At 45.8% G+C, this 20162-nt stretch overlaps 9 non-coding genes and 5 pseudogenes across 9 annotated transcripts; all 14 read left to right on the top strand.

The window, feature by feature from the left end:
- The first annotated feature begins 3924 nt into the window (after positions 1 to 3924).
- Positions 3925 to 4042, top strand: LOC140869568 (5S ribosomal RNA; annotated as a pseudogene).
- A 400-nt stretch (positions 4043 to 4442) lies between these two features.
- Positions 4443 to 4561, top strand: LOC140868583 (5S ribosomal RNA). Its single transcript, XR_012145993.1, has one exon. It is a non-coding gene; the product is annotated as a 5S ribosomal RNA (ribosomal RNA).
- Positions 4562 to 4961: 400 nt separating this feature from the next.
- LOC140869099 (5S ribosomal RNA) lies at positions 4962 to 5080 on the top strand. Its single transcript, XR_012146489.1, has one exon. It is a non-coding gene; the product is annotated as a 5S ribosomal RNA (ribosomal RNA).
- A 624-nt stretch (positions 5081 to 5704) lies between these two features.
- Positions 5705 to 5823, top strand: LOC140868616 (5S ribosomal RNA). The gene has a single exon (XR_012146024.1). It is a non-coding gene; the product is annotated as a 5S ribosomal RNA (ribosomal RNA).
- A 401-nt stretch (positions 5824 to 6224) lies between these two features.
- LOC140868761 (5S ribosomal RNA) lies at positions 6225 to 6343 on the top strand. Its single transcript, XR_012146162.1, has one exon. It is a non-coding gene; the product is annotated as a 5S ribosomal RNA (ribosomal RNA).
- Positions 6344 to 14730: 8387 nt separating this feature from the next.
- LOC140868347 (5S ribosomal RNA) lies at positions 14731 to 14849 on the top strand. Its single transcript, XR_012145769.1, has one exon. It is a non-coding gene; the product is annotated as a 5S ribosomal RNA (ribosomal RNA).
- A 403-nt stretch (positions 14850 to 15252) lies between these two features.
- Positions 15253 to 15371, top strand: LOC140869777 (5S ribosomal RNA; annotated as a pseudogene).
- Positions 15372 to 15772: 401 nt separating this feature from the next.
- Positions 15773 to 15891, top strand: LOC140868454 (5S ribosomal RNA). Its single transcript, XR_012145871.1, has one exon. It is a non-coding gene; the product is annotated as a 5S ribosomal RNA (ribosomal RNA).
- A 401-nt stretch (positions 15892 to 16292) lies between these two features.
- Positions 16293 to 16410, top strand: LOC140868629 (5S ribosomal RNA). The gene has a single exon (XR_012146036.1). It is a non-coding gene; the product is annotated as a 5S ribosomal RNA (ribosomal RNA).
- A 402-nt stretch (positions 16411 to 16812) lies between these two features.
- LOC140868379 (5S ribosomal RNA) lies at positions 16813 to 16931 on the top strand. The gene has a single exon (XR_012145799.1). It is a non-coding gene; the product is annotated as a 5S ribosomal RNA (ribosomal RNA).
- Positions 16932 to 17331: 400 nt separating this feature from the next.
- On the top strand, positions 17332 to 17450 carry LOC140867933 (5S ribosomal RNA). Its single transcript, XR_012145372.1, has one exon. It is a non-coding gene; the product is annotated as a 5S ribosomal RNA (ribosomal RNA).
- A 402-nt stretch (positions 17451 to 17852) lies between these two features.
- Positions 17853 to 17969, top strand: LOC140869802 (5S ribosomal RNA; annotated as a pseudogene).
- Positions 17970 to 18321: 352 nt separating this feature from the next.
- On the top strand, positions 18322 to 18440 carry LOC140869571 (5S ribosomal RNA; annotated as a pseudogene).
- A 400-nt stretch (positions 18441 to 18840) lies between these two features.
- On the top strand, positions 18841 to 18958 carry LOC140869510 (5S ribosomal RNA; annotated as a pseudogene).
- The last annotated feature ends 1204 nt before the right edge of the window (positions 18959 to 20162 follow it).

Raw genomic sequence — 20162 nt, 5'->3', positions numbered from 1 at the left:
ATGCTGCAATACAAGTCCGAAAAGATTTCAACTATCGTTGAACATGCTCCTGATAATTATATCTCTTGCTAAGACTGCAACAAATTGAGACTGAGGTTACTTGTCGCGGTGTCCCACCTAAAATCACCACCAAGTGTACATTGGCATAAATCACGCTATCCTCACGCCTCAAATAGTCATGTACAATCCTTAGCATCGGATATAATCTATCACTGAAGGAAACCATCAATGCTGAAAACTACTCATCCCCGAGTCAAATGTTTTCAGGAATTTCACAAGCCCATCTCCTGGATAACCCTTATCACAAGAGCATCCAAATACCGACTAGATCCACTTAGTCTAGCAGTATTCAATAGACTAAAACTGTTTGCTCAGAGTATGCACTCGTCAAGGAAAATCCCTCCAAGACTGGTCCTTATGACAAAACTGCAAACCAATATCTCTGACGACGGTCAAACGATATCTAAACCGCTGATACCTAACCAGTCATCTAATCCAATGTCATACCCCGTCGTGACTGTTACCAAAACTCTAGACTAAGTAGCCTTCCCACCGCCAAATCCTGAAGCACAAAGGCTTCCAGGCATTCTCCGAAGTACAAAAGACTCCCAGAGTAGCACTGGCATAGGGTCGCGCTCCATCATGTCTAGTCATGGTCATAGTCCACAACTCTCGGCATATACTCGTCTTGGTATCCCGATGAAATCCCATCATCACAAAGTCTCAACCTATGAAGGTCAATCAGACTACTGTCCTAAGGAAACAACTTAGAACAAAACTCAAAATTTCAAACAAGATCAAAATTCCCATGCCCCCAGATGAATTACCTCATCAATGGCACTAATCCAGTCAAACGACTAATTAGGTCAGCCCTAGGAAGATACTTAGACTAACCCCATGTCAATTCGTTACCGCCGGCTTACCCAAAATCCATGAGCTATCCTAGTTGATTACCAATCAACTAATTCCAAGCCAAACTTTATAAAATTACTTGCAATCAATCACGAATTGCTGAATAAGTAACACATGTATCATTACTTCAAGTTTGTACAATTTCTTTATTACAATCCCATGTAATACATACAATATTCAAAATACAACAAAATGTACATCCAATAACTTGAACTGATACAACTAAATTCTAATGATTCATTACCACTGAAATACTGTTTACAACTAAAACAATACAATATTTGAAATCATTGAATCCTGCCTTCGTCCCTTGAGCATGAAGCTTTCCATCGACACACGCATCGATACAAGCATACTCCCGTCCAAGTATCTCTACATGTCCTCCCGCAAAGAACTTTTGAGAAATGGCACGTGATAGCTAACCAGCTATGCTCTGCGTCAGTGCATGTCGGTCGAATTCTTTTGCTCGCGATCTACCATCAGCGTTCTTCTTGTATCCAAATCATGCTTTTGAACATGAAGTTCCCCGTATGCCTACCAAAAGCATCGATACAAGCATACCAGCAAAACTATGTTCTGCACGAGTTTACAGACCTTACGCTCGAAACCTATCATGCCTTAGGCACTCAAGGTATCTCCTATGAAGGTCTATCTGACAATCTCTCCAGCTACGAGTGGAGAATCTTCAAGGACTGGAACCACATGGATTACTAAACACCATTCGTTCCAAAAAACCCTCAGAGGTATCTGACGCGATATACTCAATCTTCTCTTCCAATCTTCCCTGGTTGGAATCCATATATTCTTCGATCAGCATTCCAATGCATCGAATAATGAACTATTCACAGCAGTCAGTCTATCTATCGATATGCTACTACTGGTGTTCTCATCACTGCTGCATTCCTTATAGTAAAGACTTATGCCGCAAACCTCGGCAATGGAGAATCAAATCTTCTTTCGCTAGGCCTCAATCAATCCTACAAGGATAATCAAGAAGTCTTGTTATCAATTTCCTAAGTCCCTTGCATGTAGTGCTCTGATACCATAAATGTAGCGACCCTACCCGGATCCACTACCTAATCAGAGTTAAGAGCATAATTAAGCATGCATTAAATAAAATCGCTACGGAAGACTTAAATACAAGCAGACCGGCAAAATACAACCGGCTAACAAACTCGATTTATACAACCCAATCGAATTACTTCGATAAAAACCTACAGCTAAATACTGCTGTCTTCAAGGTCACTGGCTCCTCCAGGCTCCTGGTGCTCAATCCTGCACCTACACCTGCCCCGTCGAATAGGGTATCTAGATACACAGAAAATACTGGACGTGAGCTCTAAGCTCAATACGAAAGCACGGATAAACATACAAATATGATGCATGCAAATGACAGGGTATCCATATCTAGGATAATTGTATACAAACTGCTCAAACTGGCGCCTGGGATATAAGCTCGTCACATCGGGGTAGCTAACCACTGTGTGCGACCACTCATTCCCGAATCCCGGACGCGGACCACGGAGTCCTCGAGGTATCAGTACCTAAGGGTACTCGATATCAAACGTCCTAACAGGGCTAAGCAACCCTAACTGGCTCATCTCGAAAGATATATAGATGTACAGGCACAAGATGATATGCACATGCCGCATAACAATAATAACATGCAAACACATAAATGCAACACATAAGCATGCATATCCGCTGACAATCTCAGTCAGTACTTACGTACCTTTCTAAGGCAGTCCTAGTAGTTCCACTCTAGGTTCCAAGCCTATCATCAAGTCTACAATGCAAATACCCATGCATCATTCAATAAGCACTAAAAGCCTTAACTAAGCTATTGCATACTCCTAAATAATTTAAGGAGACCATAGCTATACCTGCGTCCGTTGTCAGCCCACTGATGGCGACTATTCCGCAACTAGGGCACTTCCATGCTGCGAATCCACAGCCTTGAACACGGCTCTACAACACGAGCACTGCTCCACGACTATGTTAGACACTGTCTGACTATACTAAAACAAATACCCTACTCCAACTCTAAAATAAGAGTACCCAAAGCCCTAAAATAGGACCACGAGGGCGAAGGAGAGAATTCGGAATTGGCAAGAAATGAATGCCTCGGACCTTATATTTATAGGCATCGATCGGAACCTCCGATCCTACCATCGGAGCTTCCGAACATCCTTATCTGCCACATGTCAAAATCTCACATGTTGACTTCGGATAGGGGTGATCGGAGCTTCCGATCCTGTTCTGAGCTTCCGATCAACCACACGTCATGGATGACGTAATTCGATCGGAGCTTCCGATCGTTCATCGGAGCTTCCGATCACCTTCGGAGCATCCGATCCTAACTTCGGAGCTTTCGATCTGTCTGACCCTCCGGACCATTTCTGATCATTTTGGGTCTATTTCCGGCTCCGTTAATCCATTTGGAAATCTCCTTAATCACGTTTTACTAAATATAACATGATCACACGATAATTACTCATTATCGTTAATTCTGGATATGGGCCACTACACAATCAGAACTCCAAAGTTAACCACGCCTGGACGAGAGCAGTACTAGGATGGGTGACCCCCTGGAAAGTCCTCGTGTTGAACCTTTTTTCATTAATTTCTTTTTTTCTTACTCGTACTTCTTGTTTTTCCGATTCCTCGCCGTCCTATTTCCGACTCTTTCAGTCCAATCCGCGGATAGAAAAGATGCAATAGACTAAATCATACGATGTGAACGTGCGATCTGGGTGATGCGGGCCGCTTCGGTGGGTCCCAGCGTGCCCTACGGGAAAAACGACATGAAAGATCATCTTCGGGTTGTAATTTGAGTGTCTCCGTCTCTTAGACTGAGATACTTGCTGTAGGTATCGAGAGGAGCTTCGCGTGAGCAGGCTGAAGCTCCCGTAACTCTTAGCCGATCGAAAGTTATGTCCATTTGAAACTGCAGCTCCTGTTCCTCCGATCCGCAATTCGAGAGACAAAACAATAAAGAATTCATTCACTGTTGGGTGCGATCATACTAGCACTAATGCACCGGATCACATAAGATCTCCAAAGTTAAGTGCGTCTGGGCGAGAGCAGTACTAGGATGGGGACCCCCTAGGAAGTCCTCGTGTTGCACCCCTTTTTTCATTAATTTCTTTTTTTCTTACTCGTACTTCTTTTTTTTCGATTCCTCGTCGTCCTATTTCCGACTCTTTCAGTCCAATCTGCGGATATAAAAGATGCAGTATACTTAATCACACGAGATGAACGTGCAATCTGGGTGACGCGGGCCGCTTCGGTGGGTCCCAGCATGCCATACGGGAAAAACGCCCCGAAAGACCATCTTCGGGTTATAATTTGAGCGTCTCTGTTTCTTAGACCGAGATACTTGCTGTAGGTATCGAGAGAAGCTTCGCGTGAGCAGGCTGAAGCTCCCGTAACTCTTAGCCGATCGAAAGTTATGTCCATTTGAAACTGCAGCTCCTGTTCCTCTGATCCGCAATTCGAGAGACAAAACAATAAAAAATTCATTCACTGTTGGGTGCGATCATACCAGCACTAATGCACCGGATCCCATCAAAACTCCGAAGTTAAGCGCGTTTGGGCGAGAGCAGTACTAGGATTGGTGACCCCCTGGGAAGTCCTCGTGTTGCACCCTTTTTTTCATTAATTTCTTTTTTTCTTACTCGTACTTCTTGTTCTTTCGATTCCTCGTCGTCCTATTTCCGACTCTTTGAGTCCAATCCACGGATATAAAAGATGTAAATATACTGAGACACAAGATGTGAACGTGTGATATGGGTGACGCGGGCCGCTTCAATGGGTCCTAGCGCGCCCTACGGGAAAAACGCCCGAAAGACAATCTCCGGGTTGAAATTTGAGCATCACCATCTCTTAGACCGAGATGCGCTCTGTAGGTATCGAGAGAGGCTTCGCATGTGCAGGCTTAAGCTCCCGTAACTCTTAGCCGATCGAAAGTTATGTCCGTTTGAAACTGCAGCTCCTGTTTCTCCGATCCCAATTCGAGAGACAAAACAATAAAGAATTCATTCATTATTGGGTGCGATCATACCATCACTAATGCACCGGATCCCATCAGAACTCCAAATTTAAGCACGCTTGGGCGAGAGAAGTACTAGGATGGGTGACCCCTTGGGAAGTCCTTGTGTTGCACCCTTTTTTTCATTAATTTCTTTTTTTCTTACTCGTACTTCTTGTTTTTCTGATTCCTCTCCGTCCTATTTCCGACTCTTTTAGTCCAATCCGCGGATAGAAAAGATGAAATAGACTGAATCATACAATGTGAACGTGCGATCTGGGTGATGCGGGCCGCTTCGGTGGGTCCCAGCACACCCTACGGGAAAAACGCCATGAAAGACCATCTCCGGGTTGTAATTTGAGCGTCTCCATCACTTAGACCGAGATACTTGCTGTAGGTATCGGGAGGAGCTTCGCGTGAGCAGGCTGAAGCTCCCATAACTCTTAGCCGATCGAAATTTATGTCCGTTTGAAACTGCAGCTCCTGTTCCTCCGATCCGCAATTCGAGAGACAAAACAATAAAGACTTCATTCACTGTTGGGTGCGATCATACAAGCACTAATGCACTGGATCCCATCAGATCTCCGAAGTTAAGCGCGCCTGGGCGAGAGCAGTAATAGGTATCAAGAGAAGCTTCACGTGAGCAGGCTGAAGCTCCTGTAACTCTTAGCCGATCGAAAGTTATGTCCGTTTGAAACTGCAGCTCCTGTTCCTCCGATTCGCAATTCGAGAGACAAAACAATAAAAAATTCATTCACTGTTTGGTGCGACCATACCAGCACTAATGCACCGGATCCCATCAGAACTCCGAAGTTAAGTGCGCTTGGGCAAGAGCAGTACTAGGATTGGTGACCCCCTGGGAAGTCCTCGTGTTGCATCCTTTTTTTCATTAATTTCTTTTTTTCTTACTCGTACTTCTTGTTCTTTCGATTCCTCGCCGTCCTATTTCCGACTCTTTCAGTCCAATCCGCGGATAGAAAAGATGAAATAGACTAAATCATACGATGTGAACGTGCGATTTGGGTGACGCGGGCCGCTTTGGTGGGTCTCAGCGCGACATACGGGAAAAATGCCCCACAAGACCATCTCCATTTTGGAATTTGAGCGTCTCCATATCTTTAACCAAGATGCACACTATAGTTATCAAGTGGAACTTCGCGTGAGCAGGCTGAAGCTCCAGTAACTCTCAGCCGATCGAAAGTTATGTCCGTTTGAAACTGCAGCTCCTATTCCTCCGATCCGCATTTCGAGAGACAAAAAAATAAAGAATTCATTCACTGTTGGGTGCGATCATAACAACACTAATGCACCGGATCCCATCAGAACTCCGAAGTTATGCGTGCTTGGGCAAGAGCAGTACTAGGATGGGTGACCCCTTGGGAAGTCCTCGTGTTGCACCCCATTTTTTATTAGTTTCTTTTTTTTCTTACTCGTACATCTTTTTCTTCCGATTCCTCTCCGTCCTATTTCCGAATCTTTCAGTCCAATCCGCGGATAAAAAAGATGCAATAGACTGAATCACACGACGTGAATGTGTGATCTGGGTGACGCGGGCCACTTCGGTGGGTCTCAGCGCGCCCTACGGGAAAAATTCCCCCAAAGCCCATCTCCGGGTTTGAATTTGAGCTTCTCCATCTCTTAGACCGAGATACGCGCTGTAGGTATCGAGAAGAGCTTCGCGTGAGCAGGCTGAAGCTCCCGTAACTCTCAGCAGATCGAAAGTTATGTCCGTTTGAAATTGCAGCTCCTGTTCCTCCGATCCAAAATTCGAGAGACAAAACAATAAAGAATTCATTCACTGTTGGGTGCGATCATACCAGCACTAATGCACCGGATCCCATCAGAACTCCGAAGATAAGCGTGCTTGGGCGAGAGCAGTACTAGGATGGGTGATGTAGTACCCTGTACCCGAAATCAGTAATTAAGGGATTAATCATAATTACTTAAATAGAGTTCGGAAGCTCCGAAGGTAGGTTCGGAAGTTCCGAACAGGATCGGAAGCTCCGATGTAGGATCGGAAGCTCTGATCATATTACGTCATCCATGACGATTGGCTAGATCGGAAGCTCCGATCAGGACCGGATGCTCCGATCACCCCTATCCGGAGTCAACTAGTGATATTTTGACACATGGCAGATCAGAATCTTCGGAAGCTCCGATGGCAGGATCGGACGTTCCGATCGAGGTTCGGACGTTCCGATCGTTGTCTATAAATAGAAGGCCGAGGCTTCACCTTCATTTGCCAATTCCGAGTTCTCCTTTCCTTTCTAGTCCTTTTGGAACTATTCTTGTCTTCTTAGGCTTGGTCCGGAGGTCGGCGAGGCGTTCGGTAGTCGTAGCGGAGTTGTGCCCAAGTTCTGGAGGCATCGACATCAAAGGGCTAACGACGAACGAAGGTATAGCTTTTGCTTCCTATAAATATTTAGGAGTATGCAATTGCTTAGTTAAGGGTTTTGAAGCACTTTAATGATAGTAGCATCATTTGGCAGTGTAGAGCAGACTATAGGCATGGACCTAGAGTTGGTAGAGCTTGCACTGTTTTGAGGTACAAAAGTACTGTTCGAGATATACTGACTGAGTATGCATGTATTACGTGACTGCATGATTTATATGCCATGATATTATGCTGCATTTATTTGCATCTTGCTGTATCTCTTTCGAGATGTCTGTTAGTAGGGTTGTACCCTATCCTGTTAGTGGATGGACTTCCATCGATTTGGGTCCGGCGTATCCACGGTTATCTCGGTATGGGAGCCACCTCCTGAAGCGACGACACAACGTGCTACATACCAGGGCCCGGTCTGTCTCTGTTATCTAATCCTTGACCTCGAGTCTATAGGGAGTTCACTTTGCATGCATGTATACTCATACTCTCGCACTGAGCGTTTTATGCTCACGTCTCGTACTCTGTATTTTCTGGACACCCTATTCCATGGGGCAGGTTTGCGATTGGACGAGGAGGGTGGATCCAGGAGGGGCTAGTCAGTGGTTGGCCAGTTGGAGCTTCGCTTAGGTTTTATTACTGTTATTTGGGTTTATACAGCTATTCGATTTGGTTGTATATTATTGGATAAATTACAGATTCCTTTACTTGGGGTTGTAAATTATTTATGGTTTCCGCAGTTTTATTCTGATATCTGTTTAATTAAGTAAATTGCATGCATAAAGTTCTGTTTAGTAGGTGATCCGGGTAAGGGTCACTACATTTATGGTATCAGAGCATGCAAAAGAATTCTTGGGATTTAGTCTCATCATGAGATATTTTTGTAGATGGCAAATCGTGACGACCGGAGTTCTCATGGCAGTGTTGGTGGGCGTTGGGGTGATGCCGACCGGGAGCCTCGTCGAGAACGGCGTCATCGTCATCATGATGACGAGCGTTTCACTGTGCGTCGATTCTTAGCTATGGGTCCTAAGCCCTTAGTTGGAGGTGAGTCTCCGGAGGATGCGGAAAACTGGTTAGACCGCATGGAGACGACTTTTCAGATTTCCAATGCACCGAAGAGCAGAAGGTGGAGACCCTTGGCTATCTTCTGGATGGGCGTGCGCGCAGGTGGTGGAGGTTTACTTCTGCACCTTTTGTTGCGGCGAGAGGAGTGGCCACCTGGGCCGAGTTCCGCACAGCTTTCCAAAAGCGGTATTTTCCTCCTGCACTCCGTCAGTCGAAGGCAGGCGAGCTACTGAGTCTGCGACAGGGAGCCATGTCTATCAATGAGTATCAGCAGAGGTTCTTTGATCTGTTATCCTATTGCCCCGAGATTGCTGATAGCTCAGAGATGAAGTATAATCTGTTCCTTCAGGGCCTTAACCTTGAGATCCATGACCGTGTGGCAGTTGGCGACGACATGTCCTACGAGGGTTTGGTGAGCCGTTGTCACTAGGCGGAGGACAGCATTCGGCGGAACAGGTCTTTCCCTCAGTCGAGGCCTGCTAGTTCTTTGGGTCCCCGTGCCCAAACTTTCAAGAAGTCTTGATCTTCTTCTTCCTCTGGTTCTGGAGGTGTTGTCCGTTACGGTAAGAAGTACAAGTATGATCACTGTGGAAAGAACCATCCATCCGACAAGTACCGTAGAGCTTCTGGAGCTTGTTTCCGTTGTGGAGAGACTGGTCATATCCGGAGGGATTGTCCACTGTCTGGGGGAGGCGGTTCTGGTTCTGGTTCAGGATCGGGTTCTCAGGCCACCGTTCAGCAGAGGTCGCAGGGACAGTCTGCTGGGAGTTCTCATTTGAGGCCACGAGCTTCTGGCCAGGTATTTGCCCTGAGACATGATCAGACTGTGCAGGAGAATGAGAAAGTCATCGCAGGTATATTTTTGCTTTATGGTATACCTGCTCTTGTACTTATTGACACTGGTGCATCTCATTCCTTCATTTCTGCACGTTTTGTTAAGAGGCATAAGTTACCATGCATTGCACTAGACGTAGTGATGTCTGTTTCTACTCCGACGGGCCAATCTGCTTTGGCTAAGCGTCTAGTGATGGGTTGCCCTTTAGAGTTCGAAGAGAACATTCTGTTAGCGAATCTCATGGTCCTGGCAATGGACGACTTTGATTACATTCTGGGAATAGATATGTTGTCTACCTATCGAGCTTCAGTGGACTGCTATCAGAGACTAGTACGCTTTCATCCAGAGGGGAGTGAGAGTTGGTTTTTCTATGGTGAGCGAGCGCGACCCCCGATGCCTTTGGTATCAGCTTTGAGAGCCTGTCGAGCTCTAGAGTCTGGCGGGGAAGGCTACCTTATCTATGTAGTTGATTTGTCTGCTGAGAGTATTGGGATAGAGAGCATTCCTGTTGTTGATGAATTTCTAGATGTATTTCCTGATGAGATTCCGGGTTTTCCTCCTGCTAGGGAAGTCGAGTTTGGCATAGAGTTGATGCCAGGTACTTCGCCTATTTCTAGAGCACCGTATCATCTGGCTCCGTCAGAGATGCATGAGTTGAAGAATCAGCTACAGGATCTTTTGGACAAGGGGTACATTCGTCCTAGTGTATCTCCTTGGGGAACTCCTGTTCTCTTCGTGAAGAAGAAGGATGGGTAGATGCGGCTGTGCATTGACTATCGGCAGCTGAATCGAGTCACTGTGAAGAACAAGTATCCGTTGCCTCGTATTGATGACTTGTTTGACCAGCTGCAGGGCACATCAGTTTACTCCAAGATTGACTTGAGATCTGGGTATCATCAGTTGAGAGTCCGTGATCAGGACGTAGCCAAGACTGCATTCCGTACTCGCTATGGGCATTACGAGTTCCTAGTGATGCCATTCGGTTTGACCAATGCGCCGGCTATATTCATGGATCTGATGAACCGTGTCTTCAGGGAGTATTTGGACAAGTTTGTCGTGGTCTTCATTGACAACATCTTGGTTTATTCGCGTAATACGGAAGAGCATGTTTCTCACTTGCGGTTAGTACTACAGACTCTTCGAGATGAGCAGTTGTACGTCAAGCTGAGCAAGTGTGAGTTCTGGATGGATAGAGTGGTCTTTCTTGGCCATATCATATCCAGGGAAGGGATTTCTGTTGATCCAAGCAAGATTGAAGCGGTACTTAATTGGTCGCGTCCGACAACAGTTGCTGAGATCCGTAGTTTCCTGGGTCTAGCAGGGTATTATCGTCGCTTCATTCTAAACTTTTCTCAGTTAGCTCGACCGTTGACGCAGCTTACCCGCAAGGGTGTGGATTTCGAGTGGTCCTCCGAGTGTGAGGAGAATTTCTGTGAGCTTCGACGGCGGTTGACTTCTGTGCCAGTATTGGCATTACCGTCAGGATCTGGAGGGTATGTAGTTTACACGGATGCTTCTCTTCAGGGGTTGGGTTGTGTCCTGTCTCAGAATGGGCATGTGATCCTATACGCTTCTAGACAGCTGAAGCTTCACGAGGACAATTACCCAGTCCATGATTTAGAATTGGCAGCCATTGTGTTCGCTTTGAAGATCTGGCGTCATTATCTGTATGGCGAGAAATTTGAGATCTTCACCGACCATAAGAGTCTCAAGTATTTGTTCACTCAGGCGGAGTTGAACATGAGGCAGAGACGTTGGATGGACTTGCTTAAGGACTATGATTGCGAGATTAAGTACCATCCGGGAGCTGCTAATCTCACCGCTGATGCTTTGAGTCGCAAGATGCGACTATCCGCACTTCAGACTTGTTCGATGTCTAGTGCGATCAGTGACTGTTGTACTTCAGGTTATACCTTCAAGCATAAGAAAGGTATGCAGAGTATCCAGATGTTTGCGATATTATCTGAGCCAGCCTTGTATTCGCGGATCCGAGATGCTCAGATGTCTTATTCGAAGACCCAGCATTTAGCTCGTTTAGCTAACGAGGGTAGCTCGTCTGGATTTCATTATCAGTCAGATGGCTTTCTGTGTTTGTCTGGTAGGCTTGTGATTCCACAGGATGAAGAGTTGCGAGAGGAGATTTTGTCTCAGGCACATCGCACTAAGTTAAGTATTCATCCTGGGAACAACAAGATGTACAAGGATCTCCGTACTCGTTTCTGGTGGAAGGGAATGAAACGCAGTGTTTATCAGTTTGTTTCGAGATGTTTGGTGTGTCAATAGGTCAAGGAAGAGCACCGATGACCTGGAGGATTGCTTCGCAGTCTGCCTATTCCGAAATGGAAATGGGAGTGTATCCCCGAAGAACTGTGATGCTATCTGGGTTGTGGTGGACCGACTCACCAAGTCAGCGCATTTCATTGCCTATAGCCGAGAGTACTCTGTGGATCGCATGGCACGGATGTACATTCAGGAGATTGTTCGACTTCATGGAGTGCCTGTGAGCATTGTCAGCGATCGGGACCCCAGGTTTACTTCTAGATTCTGGGGGAGTGTTCAGTGTGCGATGGGTACTACTCTCAGTTTGAGTACAGCCTATCATCCGGAGACTGATGGTTAGTCAGAGCGCACTATCCGTACTTTGGAGGATATGCTTAGAGCGTGCTTCATGGATTTTGGTTCAGCCTGGCAGGATTATTTGCCGTTGATCGAGTTCGCGTACAACAACAGCTATCATACTAGTATTGGGATGGCACCTTTTGAGGCGTTGTACAGGCGACGTTGTCGTACTCCACTCTTCTGGGAAGAAGTGGGGGAGAGATAGGCTGAGGGACCGGAGTTTATCCAGCAAGCGATAGATATTGTTGATCAGATCAAGAAACGGATTAAAACTGCACAGGATCGTCAGGCCAGTTATGCTAATATCAAGCGTAGGCCCTTGCAGTTCGAGGTCGGGGAGAAAGTGTTTTTTAGAGTGTCACCTTTCTGCAAGATTCTCAGATTTGGCCTTAAGGGCAAGTTGTCTCCCAGATTTATCGGTCCGTTTGAGATCTTGGAGAGCATTGGGGATTTGGCTTATCGACTAGCTTTGCCACCGCATCTATCAAGTATTCACGACGTGTTCCACGTATCTCTGTTGCGATGGTACGTGGTGGATGAATCTCATATTCTACAGCGATCTGAGGTTCAGGTAGACAAGGATTTGACTTATGTTGAGAAACCTCTTCGTATCCTGGATTATAAGGATAATGTTTTACGGAACAAAGTCATTCCTTTGGTTTTAGTTCAGTGGCAGCACCGAGGCACCGAGAAAGCTACTTGGGAGCTTGAGGACAGGATGCGTAAAGACCATCCTGAGTTGTTTTGATTTCATTCTTTAAGTTGTATTCAGTTGCAAACACTGTAAACGTTTGATTTGAATAAAGAATGTTTCTGTAACCTTGTATTGCATTCAGTACTTAAGATCTATTTTCGAGGACGAAATATCTTAAGTGAGGGAGAATGTAGTACCCCGTACCCGAAATCAGTAATTAAGGGATTAATCATAATTACTTAAATAGAGTTCGGAAGTTCCGAAGGTAGGTTCGGAAGTTCCGAACAGGATCGGAAGCTCCGATGCAGGATCGGAAGCTCCGATCATATTACGTCATCCATGACGATTGGCTAGATCGGAAGCTCCGATCAGGACCGGAAGCTCCGATCACCCCTATCCGGAGTCAACTAGTGATATTTTGACACATGGCAGATTAGGATCTTCGGAAGCTCCGATGGCAGGATCGGATGTTCCGATCGAGGTTCGGACGTTCCGATCAAGGATCGGAAGTTCCGATCGTTGTCTATAAATAGAAGGCCGAGTCTTCACTTTCATTTGCCAATTTCGAGTTCTCCTTTCCTTTCTAGTCCTTTTGGAGCTGTTCTTGTCTTCTTAGGCTTGGTCCGGAGGTCGGCGAGGCGTTCGGTAGTCGTAGCGGAGTTGTGCCCAAGTTCTGGAGGCATCGACATCAAAGGGCTAACGACGGACGAAGGTATAGCTTTTGCTTCCTATAAATATTTAGGAGTATGCAATAGCTTAGTTAAGGCTTTTGGAGCACTTTAATGATAGTAGTATCATTTGGCAGTGTAGAGCAGACTATAGGCGTGGGCCTAGAGTTGGTAGAGCTTGCACTATTTTGAGGTACGAAAGTACTGTTCGAGATATCTTGACTGAGTATGCATGTATTACGTGACTGCATGATTTATATGCCATGATATTATGCTGCATTTATTTGCATCTTGTTGTATCTCTTTCGAGATGTCTGTTAGTAGGGTTGTACCCTATCCTGTTAGTGGATAGACTTCCATCGATTTGGGTCCGGCGTATCCACGGTTATCTCGGTATGGGAGCCACCTCCTGAAGCGACGGCACAACGTGCTACATACCAGGGCCCGGTCTGTCTCTGTTATCTGATCCTTGACCTCGAGTCTATAGGGAGTTCACTTTGCATGCATGTATACTCATACTCTCGTACTGAGCATTTTATGCTCACGTCTCGTACTCTGTATTTTCTGGACACCCTATTCCATGGGGCAGGTTTGCGATTGGACGAGGAGGGTGGATCCAGGAGGGGCAAGTCAGTGGTTGGCCAGCTGGAGCATTGTCTAGGTTTTATTACTGTTGTTTGGGTTTATACAGCTATTCGATTTGGTTGTATATTATTGGATAAATTACAGATTCCTTTACTTGGGGTTGTAAATTATTTATGATTTCCGCAGTTTTATTCTGATATCTGTTTAATTAAGTAAATTGCATGCATAAAGTTCTGTTTAGTAGGTGATCCGGGTAAGGGTCACTACATTTATGGTATCAGAGCATGCAAAAGAATTCTTGGGATTTAGTCTCATCATGAGGTATTTTTGTAGATGGCAAATCGTGACGACCGGAGTTCTCATGGCAGTGTTGGTGGGCGTTGGGGTGATGCCGACCGGGAGCCTCGTCGAGAACGGCGTCATCGTCATCATGACGACGAGCGTTTCACTGTGCGTCGATTCTTAGCTATGCGTCCTAAGCCCTTAGTTGGAGGTGAGTCTCCGGAGGATGCGGAAAACTGGTTAGACCGCATGGAGACGACTTTTCAGACTTTCCAATGCACCGAAGAGCAGAAGGTGGAGACCCTTGGCTATCTTCTGGATGGGCGTGCGCGCAGGTGGTGGAGGTTTACTTCTGCACCTTTTGTTGCGGCGAGAGGAGTGGCCACCTGGGCCGAGTTCCGCACAGCTTTCTAAAAGCGGTATTTTCCTCCTGCACTCCGTCAGTCGAAGGCAGGCGAGCTACTGAGTCTGCGACAGGGAGCCATGTCTATCAATGAGTATCAGCAGATGTTCTTTGATCTGTTATCCTATTGCCCCGAGATTGCTGATAGCTCAGAGATGAAGTATAATCTGTTCCTTCAGGGCCTTAACCTTGAGATCCATGATCGTGTGGCAGTTGACGACGACAAAACAATAAAGAATTCATTCATTGTTGGGTGCGATCATACCAACACTAATTCACCGGATCCCATCAGAACTCCAAAGTTAAGCGTGCTTGGGCGAGAGCAGTACTAGGATGGGTGATCCCCTGGGAAGTCCTCGTGTTGCAACCCTTTTTCATTAATTTTTTTTTCTTACTCGTACTTCTTGTTTTTCCGATTCCTTGTCGTCATATTTCCAACTCTTTCAGTCCAATCCTCGGATAAAAAAGATGCAATTAGACTTAATCACACGACGTGAACGTGCGATCTTAGTGACGCGGGCCGCTTCAGTGGGTCCCAACGCGCCCTATGGGAAAAACGACCCAAAAGACCATCTTCGGGTTGTAATTTGAGCGTCTCTTTCTCTTAGACCAAGATACTTGCTGTAGGTATCGAGAGAAGCTTCGGGTGAGCAGGCTGAAGCTCCCGAAGCTTAACTCTTAGCCGATCGAAAGTTATGTCCGTTTGAACTGCAGCTCCTGTTTCTCTGATCCGCAATTCGAGAGACAAAACAATAAAGAATTCATTCACTGTTGGGTTCGATGACACCAGCACTAATGCATCGGATCCAATCAGAACTCCAAAACTAAGCGTGCTTGGGTTAGAGCAGTACTAGGATGGGTGACCCCCTGGGATGTCCTCGTGTTGCACCCCTTTTTTCATTAATTTCTTTATTTCTTACTCGTACTTCTTGTTCTTTCGATTCCTCGCCGTCCTATTTCCGACTCTTTCAGTCCAATCCACGGATAGAAAAGATGCAATAGACTGAATCATATGATGTGAATGTGCGATCTGGGTGACGCGGGCCGCTTCGGTGGGTCCCAGCGCGACATACGGGAAAAATGCCCCGAAAGACCATCTCTGTTTTGGAATTTGAGCATCTCCGTCTCTTTAACCGAGATAAACACTATAGGGATCGAGTGAAGCTTCGCGTGAGCAGGCTGAAGCTCCAGTAACTCTCACCCGATCGAAAGTTATGTCCGTTTGAAACTGAAGCTCCTGTTCCTTCGATCCGCAATTCGAGAGACAAAAAAATAAAGAATTCATTCACTGTTGGGTGCGATCATACCAGCACTAATGCACCGGATCCCATCAGAACTCCAAAGTTATGCGTGCTTGGGCAATAGCAGTACTAGGATGGGTGACCCCCTGGGAAGTCCTCGTGTTGCACCCCTTTTTTTATTAGTTTATTTTTTTCTTACTCGTACATCCAGATCTTCCGATTCCTCTCCGTCCTATTTCCGACTCTTTCAGTCCAATCCGCGGATTGAAAAGATGCAATAGACTGAATCACACGACGTGAACGTGCGATCTGGGTGACGCGGGTCACTTCGGTGGGTCCCAGCGAGCCCTACGGAAAAAATTCCCCCAAAGTCCATCTACAGGTTTAAATTTGAGCTTCTCCGTCTCTTAGACCGAGATACGCGCTGTGGGTATCGAGAAGAGCTTCACGTTAGCAGGCTGAAACGCCCGTAACTCTCAGCAGATCGAAAGTTATGTTCGTTTGAAACTGCAGCTCCTGTTCCTCCTATCCGCAATTCGAGAGACAAAACAATAAAGAATTCATTCACTGTTGGGTGCGATCATACCAACACTAATGCACCGGATCCCATCAGAACTCCAAAGTTAAGCGTGCTCGGGCGAGGCCAGTACTAGGATGTGTGACCCCTGGGAAGTCCTCGTGTTGCACTCCTTTTTTCATTAATTTATTTTTTTTCTTACTCGTACTTCTTGTTCTTTTGATTCCTCGCCGTCCTATTTCCTTCTCTTTCAGTCCAATCCGCGGATAGAAAAGATGCAATAGACTGAATCATACGATGTGAACGTGCGATTTGGGTGACGCGGGCCGCTTTGATGGGTCCCAACATGACATACGGGAAAAATACCCCGAAAAATCATCTCCGTTTTGGAATTAGTGCGTCTCCATCTCTTTAACAAAGATACGCACTATAGGTATCGAGTGGAGCTTTGCGTGAGAAGACTGAAGCTCCAGTAACTCTCAGCCGATCGAAAGTTATGTCCGTTTGAAACTGCAGCTCCTGTTCCTCCGATCCGCAATTCGAGAGACAAAAAAATAAAGAATTCATTCACTGTTGGGTGCGATCATACCAGCACTAATGCACCGGATCCCATCAGAACTCCGAAGTTATGCGTGCTTGGGCAATAGCAGTACTAGGATGGATGACCCCCTGGGAAGTTCTCGTGTTGCACCCCTTTTTTTATTAGTTTCTTTTTTTCTTACTCGTACATCTTGTTCTTCCGATTCCTCTCCGTCCTATTTCTGACTCTTTCAGTCCAATCCGTGGATAGAAAAGTTGCAATAGACTTAATCACATGACGTGAACATGCGATCTGGGTGACGCGGGCTGCTTTGGTGGGTCCCAGCGCGTCCTACGAGAAAAATGTGCCAGAAGACCATCTCCGGGTTGTAATTTGAGCATCTCCGTCTCTTAGACTGAGATACTTTTGTAGTTATCGAGTGGAGCTTCGTGTGAGCAGGCTGAAGCTCCCGTAACTCTTAGCCGATCGAAAGTTATGTCCGTTTGAAACTGCAGCTCTTGTTCCCCCGATCCGCAATTCGAGAGAAAAAACAATAAAGAATTCATTCACTGTTGGGTGCGATCATACCAGCACTAATGCACTTGATCCCATCAGAACTCCGAAGTTAAGCGGGCTTGGGCGAGAGCAGTACTAGGATGGGTGACCCCTTGAGAAGTCCTCGTGTTGCACCCCTTTTTTCATTAATTTCTTTTTTTCTTACTTGTACTACTTTGCTCTTTCGATTCCTTGCCGTCCTATTTCCGACTCTTTCAGTCCAATCCGCGGATAGAAAAGATGCAATAGACTAAATCATACGATGTGAACGTGCGATCTGGGTGACGCGGGCCGCTTCGATGGGTCCCAGCATGACATACGGGAAAAATGCCCCGAAAGAGCATATCCGTTTTGGAATTTGAGCGTCTCCATCTCTTTAACCGAGTTACGCACTATAGGTATCGAGTGGAGCTTTGAGTGAGCAGGCTGAAGCTCTAGTAACTCTCAGCTGATCGAAAGTTATGTCTGTTTAAAACTGCAGCTCCTGTTCCTTCGATCCGCAATTCGAGAGACAAAACAATAAAGAATTCATTCACTGTTGGGTGCGATCATAACAGCACTAATGCACTAGATCCCATCAGAACTCCGAATTTATGCGTGCTTGGGCAAAAGCAGCACTAGGATGGGTGACCCCCCGGGAAGTCCTCGTTGCACCCATTTTTTTATTTGTTTCTTTTTTTCTTACACGTACATATTGTTCTTCCAATACCTCTTCGTCCTATTTCCGACTTTTTCAGTCCAATCCGCAGATAGAAAAGATGCAATAGACTGAATCACATGACATGAACAAGCGATCTGGGTGACGCGGGCCACTTCGGTGGGTCCCAGCGCGCCCTACGGGAAAAATGCCCCCAAAAACAATCTCCGGGTTTGAATTTGAGATTCTCCATATCTTAGACCAAGATACGCGCTGTAGGTATCGAGAAGAGCTTTGCGTGAGCAGGCTGAAGCTCCTGTTCCTCCGATCCGCAATTCGAGAGACAAAACAATAAAGAATTCATTCATTGTTGGGTGAGATCATACCACCACTAATGCACCGGATCCCATCAAAACTCTGAAGTTAAACGTGCTTGGGCGAGAGCACTACTAGGATTGGTGACCCCCTGGGAAGTCCTCGTGTTGCACCCCTTTTTCATTAATTTCTTTTTTTCTGACTCGTACTTCTTGTTTTTCCGATTCCTCACCGTTCTCTTTCCGACTCTTTTAGTCCAATCCGCGGATTGAAAAGATGCAATAGACTTAATCACACGACGTGAACGTGCGATCTGGGTGACGCTGGCCGCTTCGGTGGGTCCCAGTGCGCCCTACGAGAAAAACGCCCCGAAAGACCATCTCCGGGTTGTAATTTGAGTGTCTCCGTCTCTTAGGCCGAGATACTTGTTGTAGGTATCGAGAGGAGCTTCGTGTGAGCAGGCTGAAGCTCACGTAACTCTTAGCCGATCGAAAGTTATGTCCATTTGAAACTGCAGCTCCTGTTCCTCCGATCCGCAATTTGAGAGACAAAACAATAAAGAATTCATTCACTGTTGGATGCGATCATACCAGCACTAATGCACCGGATCCCATCAGAACTCCAAAGTTAAGCGTGCTTGTGCGAGAGCAGTACTAGGATGGGTTATCCACTGGGATGTCTCGTGTTGTACCCCTTTTTTCATTAATTTCTTTTTTTCTTACACGTACTTCTTGTTCTTTCGATTCCTCGCCGTCCTATTTCCGACTCTTGCAGTCCAATACACAGAGAGAAAAGATGCAATAAACTGAATCATACGATGTGAACGTGCGATCTGGCTGACGCGGGCCCCTTCGGTGGGTCCCAGCGCGACATATTGGAAAAATGCCCCGAAAGACCATCTTCATTTTGTAATTTGAGCGTCACCGTCTCTTTAACTGAGATACGCACTATAGGTATCGAGTGGAGCTTCGAGTGAGCAGGCTGAAGCTCCAGTAACTCTCAGCCGATCGAAAGTTATGTCCGTTTGAAACTACAGCTCCTGTTCTTGCGATCCGCAATTCGAGAGACAAAAAAATAAAGAATTCATTCTCTATTGGGTGCGATCATAGCAGCACTTATGCACCGGATTGTTGGAAAACTGGCGAGTTCCCAGACCAATTACGATTGATACCCGGTGCAGCGGAAGTTTAAAATTTTCTCATGGAACGATTCCATGGTGTGGGTATCAACCATACAACGATTGAATTATTTGTGTGTAAAATTTAAATAACAATTAAATAAATTTTACCTCAAATCTCGCAACGAGATTAATGGACACCAACAGAACAATTCTGCTCTTGTTGTCTCTCCCTGGAACCGATGAACGCCTTCAATCAGGTCCACGAACAGAGGTTTAATCCCTCTGATAGATTGCACTAGAAAATCTATCAGAAGTTTTCTGCGAAGAGAATACACGAATTTGATTCGTTATTCCTTACTGCGATTCAAAATCACAGACCGGAATTTTCTCGGGCAGAGCAAGGGGGCGGCCGAAATTCTTTGAGAGAGAATAGGGTTTTCGAATTTTTGCTCTCAAAAATTATGACCTGTTGTGTGTAATTTCTGTACTGAAATAACTTATTTATAATGCAGGCCACTAACACCTTAGGGCCCATTAGTCATAAGCTGGGGCCCGACAAGCAAAGCCCGCTCGTTCAGAAATTAATATAAAATTCATCGTGACTCCGATTGATGAAACGATTTCACCAATGTGCACAGAAACCATTTCTGCACGTTTTAAAGTCAAAATAAATTTTCCTGAATCCGAATTCAGTGGTTTCCAAAAATGTCCATCCCTATGTCATTTTAGGAAATCCTACTCCCTTACTCTTATTTAAGAAGTCCAACTCCTTAGTTCA

Source organism: Henckelia pumila, chromosome 4, assembly GCF_033568475.1.
Source record: "Henckelia pumila isolate YLH828 chromosome 4, ASM3356847v2, whole genome shotgun sequence".
Classification (NCBI taxonomy): Eukaryota; Viridiplantae; Streptophyta; class Magnoliopsida; order Lamiales; family Gesneriaceae; genus Henckelia; species Henckelia pumila.
The sequence above is the reverse complement of the archived record's forward strand: the minus strand, read 5'-3'. Positions and strand labels throughout refer to the sequence as shown.